Below are 6,571 nucleotides of genomic sequence, written 5' to 3' on the forward strand. Positions count from 1 at the left end.
TTAACTTGCCCTGGCTTCTCAGTGGCTAAGACATGCAAATGAGCTAGAACTGGCCCTAGTTTTCTGGGAAGAGTGGCAGAAATGTACGGAAAGCAGAGACAGAGAGGGCAAATTGCCTCCCATTTATTTTAATATTTCATTTAGAGATGAATTCATTACTGGGCTGTTCTTAGTAGCTCTTGAGGCAGCAGAGGGGACTGGGAATGTCTGTAGATTCCCAGAATCTTTTCCTCCAGCCCCCTAAATGCCCACCCACCCCTTTCAGTCACCACATGGGCTCCTCCTAGGACCTTTAAGAGATACAAAACGTTCTCTGGGGTGGAGGGAATTTTGGGGGGGGGTGGGCTGGGGGTCCTGCCCCTGCAGACCTGACTTAGCACTTAGCTCTTACCGAAAGGACTTCCTGTGTGTGAAAAATGGCCAATTCCGAGCCTGTGTATACTGCTTTGGAAAGTCTTTGCTTTGGAAGTAAGGAGGATTTTTTTAATGGTTTTTAAAGAAGAAAGTGGAGGTGGTTAGCTGGAAGATTCACAGGAGAGGTCATAGGGAAAGTGTCTATGTATACATACTGGAAAGGGTGCAACATTTGTTCTTCCGGTTTGACATTCTGAAGGACTAAAGAAGAAAACATTAGACAGTGTCCATTTTGCAGCCTTTTGCTTTCTAATCTCCTTATGGAAGGCAGGGGAAAATCAATCTCGACAGACGAATGAGAGTTGGTGGAGTCTAAATTCTATTTTCCAAAGCCAGAGAATTCATAACAATGGTGGGTTTGAAAAAAAAAATTCAGATGGAAAGTGTATCCTCAGCTCGAAATGCAGCAATTGTTTTTTAAAGCGGTTATTTATTATTTCCTAGAGAGACTGGTTAACTGTAACGTAGATGTAACAAAATAATGAGGCGAATGAACCCTAACTGTACATACTCTTGACAGAAATGAAATGCACACAGCATCGTAGCAGGTGAAGTGAAGCATTGTCTATCAAGGCTGTTTTTCTTGGCTGCATCTCAGATTGTGTGGGGGATCCTAACCTCAGGCACAATAGCATTCATAAACAGCCATACATTGCTAGTCTTTCTCCAATGACACATAAATACTCATTTTAAAATGAAAACAATCTTATTAAATACCATTCATTCATATCTGGATTTACAGATGCTTGTTATGTTGGAAAACCTGAACCCAGTATAATCCTTGCATCCTGAGAAAGACAGAAGGAAATAGTGGGTTAGAGTATGACAAGGTCATGATAAACAATGGTTTCCAAATGCACAGAATTAGTTGTTTTTATTCTGTAGTTGGACATTTGGCGGAACATGATATTGTCACTTTTTCTTTCTTTTTTTTAAACAACACATTTAAAGAAGCTATGCATACTTTTAAGGGGTGGGGGATCAGAAGGGTTATTATTAAAAATGACTTTTATGGCTACATGGATCTGGGCTTTCTCTGTTGTGACCAATTTTCTAAAACACATGGTGATTACTTGACAGGTCAGGTGCTTATATACTAACAACAGTGATTCTCTTTGGATTAACTCAAGTTAGGATACACAGTTGAATGATAAGGATGCTTGCTAGGCTGTGCTGATTACCAAGACCGATTTTTATGGCAACACAAGGCTCCTTCCAGTTTGGTAGTCATCATTACCCCTTCTATTCTCCAACACCCTTTAAAAATCACAATCCAATCCACGCCTCCCCAAAATCGAATATTAATATAATTTGAGTTCTTGATGGAACTACCATCAGGACTGCAATGCCCCGCAGCTGAAATAATATTTAAAATAGAAGGGATTTGACATTTGAGAAGTCAGTGGCTTGAAATACCCAGTTGTACTTAGCTAATTCAGTCCTTAACCTCTGGTTTCAAATAAATCAATTACAGTCGATTCCACTTCAGTTCAGAAGTGCACAGGGTTTTAGTTAATTGAATACATTTTATTCACTTGCTAGGAATATTCATTTATCAAAACTTCAAATTTAACATACATTTCTTTACAACTCAGGTTGTATTGGCTTGCACAATCAGATCAAATTTGCCCTGGTTTCCCCAAATCCTGCTTAAAATCTAAATTTCACCACTCTTTTCAAAACAATGTTTCCCCCTTCCTTTCTCAATCAAAAGTAAATGCATCATAATTCCAGGTCAGATAGGAGAGTTGCTTTCCTCTTCACAAAGGAAAAAAAAAAAATCTCATCTGTGGTCATCAGCCTTGTGTTAAGTTTAAATAGGTTAAGAACAGAACTGGATTAATTAAGTTTTTAAAAAAGTATTGACCTGAAATTGAAAAAAAAAAATTACGCATGGTTTCCATTAGAGCTCAACTTTGCTGCAGCTGACAGGTATGACAGCATTTTGTGGTCTTAAAGCCACAGGCCCCTTTTCTTAACCCTCTCCCTTCCTCCGCATGCCCCCTCCGGCTTTTGGAGAAGTGCTTGAATAAATAGCGAATTGTTAACTGAGAGCAATGTGGTTAAATGTGCCCAAATGAAGTTGTGCTTTAAACAGATATTGATGTATGCAGTGCTTTATATTTATTGTTTGTAGCATCCTGCTGGCAGCAGTTTACTGTTTGGAAAGGAAAGGGGTTAATTAGCGTCATTATCAATCACTAATGCTTGCCTAACGTGTCCAAAGAATAATCAAGTTAGAGGACGGCATGGAGCCAACAGCTGCTTCATCCCAGTTACAGATCCCCTCCTAAGCCACTCACTTGTGGGGTCGGGGGGAGGTGAAGTGAGGGGAAGAATCCTCATGGCTTTGGTAAAAGGGCTATAAAAACCGGGTCAACTCACTAGAGATCCAAGAGGCAGAAAGGACAACATAAATAACCAGTGTTTTCATTCTCTGAGTTACAGGTGCAGAGATGGGAGCATCCTGAGGCAAGAGCACAGATATTTGTCCTTTCATTTGTTTGATTATCCAAGTTGGGCATTTGAAGAAAAGCATCCATGTTTCCCTATCGCTTAGTACTGTGTGGTAAAAGGAAATCTAAAAATGCAAGGAGAGAAGAAATAACCCACACACGCCACGGACAAACCTGCCATCTCCTAGCATCACCCAACCGCCCATGTCAGAGGGATGCGCCCACAGAGCGCCGCAGTACCAGTGGTTCTCACACCTCGGCATCACTGCTTACCATGCTTAGGGATATCTTTCCTTGTCCATTTCTATGAACAGTTCTTTTTTTATATTAAACGTGGTTGCTGTGCAGGTATGCCATCTCAGCTTTCCATTGTTTTTATTACGATGATACTGCTCTCTTTGTGACACACCGTGGGAGAGAAACTGAGAAAGTCTGACCTGGAAATGAGTTTCTCTTACAAGCTTCTCTTTAGAAACATTATTTGCCAAGTTAACCATGAGTTAAGAGCTAAAGGCTCCATTAATGATCAGAGTTGACTCCACTGTTTTTCTGAAGGCAGGAATGAAGTAGTCTGAAGTGGATTATTTACAAACAGAGAGCAATTTGTGTGATTCAAGAGAACTATGATTCCTGTCTGCAAAAGCAGTGCCCAAACTCATCCTTGCCCCTGTGGACATAGACGAGAGACATTCACAATCAAATCAGGAACGTTAAGTCCTTCCCCAAAGAAGTAATTGGTGTTTCCCATGAAACTATAGTATCAGAGTATATCCCATGGTGATCCTCAGAGTGAGGAGAGAAAAGGACATTGGAATGGAAAATTGTGTAGTTCATGTATATGGGAAGGTCTTGAATTTAAAAAACATTCTATTCCTTAGGATCATGACTGAGAAAAAGAAAAAAGGGAATAAAAGATCTGAGGTTCTACCTGGGACCCCTATAACTAAGCTTTAAATGTTATTCATGTGTAAAACTACTTTTTTCCCTCTTTGATGCCTGAAAGGATGTCGAACCATCTTTGCTTTCATAGAGAGTTTCATTTTTTAGCAAAAGGGCAACACTGAGTATATTGCTGGAAAAAATCTGTTAGAGAAGAAGGAAGCTCAGGGTAGAGGGCCTTTCTATGTACATATATATATATTTCTCTCTTTCTTTCCCTCTCTCCATCCTTTCCTTGCTTCCTTCCCAACTTCCTCTCTCCCTGTACCCCTTTCTTCTTTTTCTCTCTGTCTCTATATCTTTCTAACTACACAATCAATTTAATGTCTTTGGGGGAGCTTGGTAGACTTAGTTTGGTCTTCCACACCAACATTCATTTAAAAGTCGGAATATTTTCAACAGCAGGTCAGGGATTTTTCTCAGAGTGGCCCAATTCCAGGCTATGCTTTTTTTGGTGTGTGATTTTTCTATGGAAACAAAGATTCTATCTGCTAAATTTCAGTAACAATCCGAAACACAAGCCCTCAAACTGAAGGTTGAGTCTCATGGTCCAGCCTCTGCCCGTCACAGCTCCCTCTGTTGGGTGTCCATCAGGACTCGGGACTTTTGCAAGTGGAAAGACCCCTGGCCCTGGGTTTCCTCTGGACCCGCATGTCTCCAATCTCTCTCTCTCACGAGCTGTTCTGGCTCATCACCCTTTTAAAATCCAGCGTATCTTGAGGAAATGTACACACATATGTATACAAATTTATTTACATTCATATCTGAGGTGTTTGGTCAACCTAAAGTTAACTATCATAGCTTAAAAGAATTTTCCCTGAGGCAGAGTTAATGTCAGGATCGAATTTCCTTTTTGCCTTGTCAGCTACCAAATCCTGTGTCAGGATCCACCTCCCCACCCCATCATCTTTTGGAGCCCCCAGGTCTGGGCTGAGCCTTTATCCCCAGCATGGAGTCGGCCTCCAGCGCCAGATCTCAGCTCCAGGCTCCAGGATCCCGCCCGGGAGGAGACTGGCACTGTCCGTACCCCCTCGGCGCTGGCCAGGGAGCCTTCTTGGCTCAATTTCAGGGAAAAAAAAGAAAAAAAAAAAAAAATCCCGCCGCGGGCCCCCTCGGATGAAAGGCAACTTGCTCCTTGAATTTGGGGTCTGGAGTAGCAGGCGGGAGGCGAGGCGGCGAAGGTTGGGTCGGGGGCCAGGAGGCTCGAGCCCACCTCGGGTGGTCGGAGGCGGGGGTGGAGGGCACAGGAGCCCCGGGAGCGGTGTGGGCGGCCTGGGCGGCGGCCCGCGGCCCGCCTCCGGGTTAGACCCAATTAAACTGCAATAAAACCCTGAGATAGAGGTTTGGGACTTGCCAGCTTCCCTTTTGCGCGCCGGTGCAGTGAGCGAGAGCTGGGAGGCTCCAGGTCAGAGTTTTCAGGGCCTTTTTCACGGGAATGGCGCTTTAATTAATGATTGGAGGCGAGATCTGGGCAACTTTCTTGTTCCACGACTCCGAAGGCGGCGCAAAATTTCAGACTCCCCGGCCCGGGTCTCTAAACTGATCACAGCGCCGTGGGCCTTCGACTTGGGGACCCACAGGCCTCCCGGAGCTTTCCACCCTCAACCCATCTCGGCAGAGCTGTGACTGCCCGACCTCTCCCCCAGGCTTCCCTTTCACCGAGACGTCGCCTGGACCCGCGCCGCCCGCCCACAGCAGGACAATGACCATTAGCCATCTGAGTCTTTACAAACTCATCAAGACCTTGTTTGGTTGCGACAGTTCAGTTGACCTTCCAATACCCGTTTGAACCAGCATCCCAGACCAGAGACTATCTTAGGAATGGGAGGTTCTATGGAGGACCACTTATGTGACCGCCCCCCCCCCCCCCCCCACTCCACGCCCCGGATCTCCGCACCCAACATGGATCGCGAATTAGGATGACCTCAGATGAAAGCCTTGGGTGCTGATCCTCGCCAATCCCAGGCCCATTTGCTCCTTCGTTTCCCCTCTTCCCTGCCCCCTGTCTTCCTCCTCCCTCTCCCTCCTCTCAAGACTCACCCTCCTCCCTCCTCCTCCCTTTGTAAAAATGCGCTCTGACTTTTGGGGCGGGGGCGGGGAGGCTGGCTGGGCTGGGCTGGGGAGGGGGGCTTCGCAGATAGTTGATATTCCGGGTCCAGCAGCTCTCCGCGCTCCCATTCTCTAAGCTCAGCCGGGGGGAAGTGTCGCCCCGGGCCAAACATATGCTTCTTTCCAGCGCGCTAATCCACCTTCAGCGTGGAGGCATAATTGCTCGAGTGTCCATGGATTCGCGGCGCTTTGTCCCTCGCTGGCTCCCATCAGCCCTGGCACACGCCATTTCAATCAAATCTTTTCAGAAAACTGTCTCCTTTTATCAAGTCCCAGCCCCTGCGAACGACCGGAGCATTTAACAAAACACCCTCGGTGTTCCGCCCGCCTCCCTCGGCCCTGGCGGAGCTGGAAGCTGAGATTATTGCAACAACTTTTCATTGAGTTCAGCCTCTGAGAAGGGAGAGAGAGAGAGAAAGGGAGCAGAAGAGGACAGAAGAGAACAACAACAAAAAAGCAACATCAGCATCCTAGACACATACATGTCTTTTTCTAAAGCCCTTGGTCCTTCGTGTCAGGTGTATTGGAAAGGAAAGGTCAGAGGTCACCCTCAAAGTGAAAACATGCTTCATCTGTTATATTTTTCTTTGGAATTACAGAAATCAAGTGCCTCTGTCGAGTATTCCAGCAGTCCAGTGGGTTAAAAAGACGGG

Source organism: Ovis aries, chromosome 20 (assembly GCF_016772045.2).
Source record: "Ovis aries strain OAR_USU_Benz2616 breed Rambouillet chromosome 20, ARS-UI_Ramb_v3.0, whole genome shotgun sequence".
Classification (NCBI taxonomy): Eukaryota; Metazoa; Chordata; class Mammalia; order Artiodactyla; family Bovidae; genus Ovis; species Ovis aries.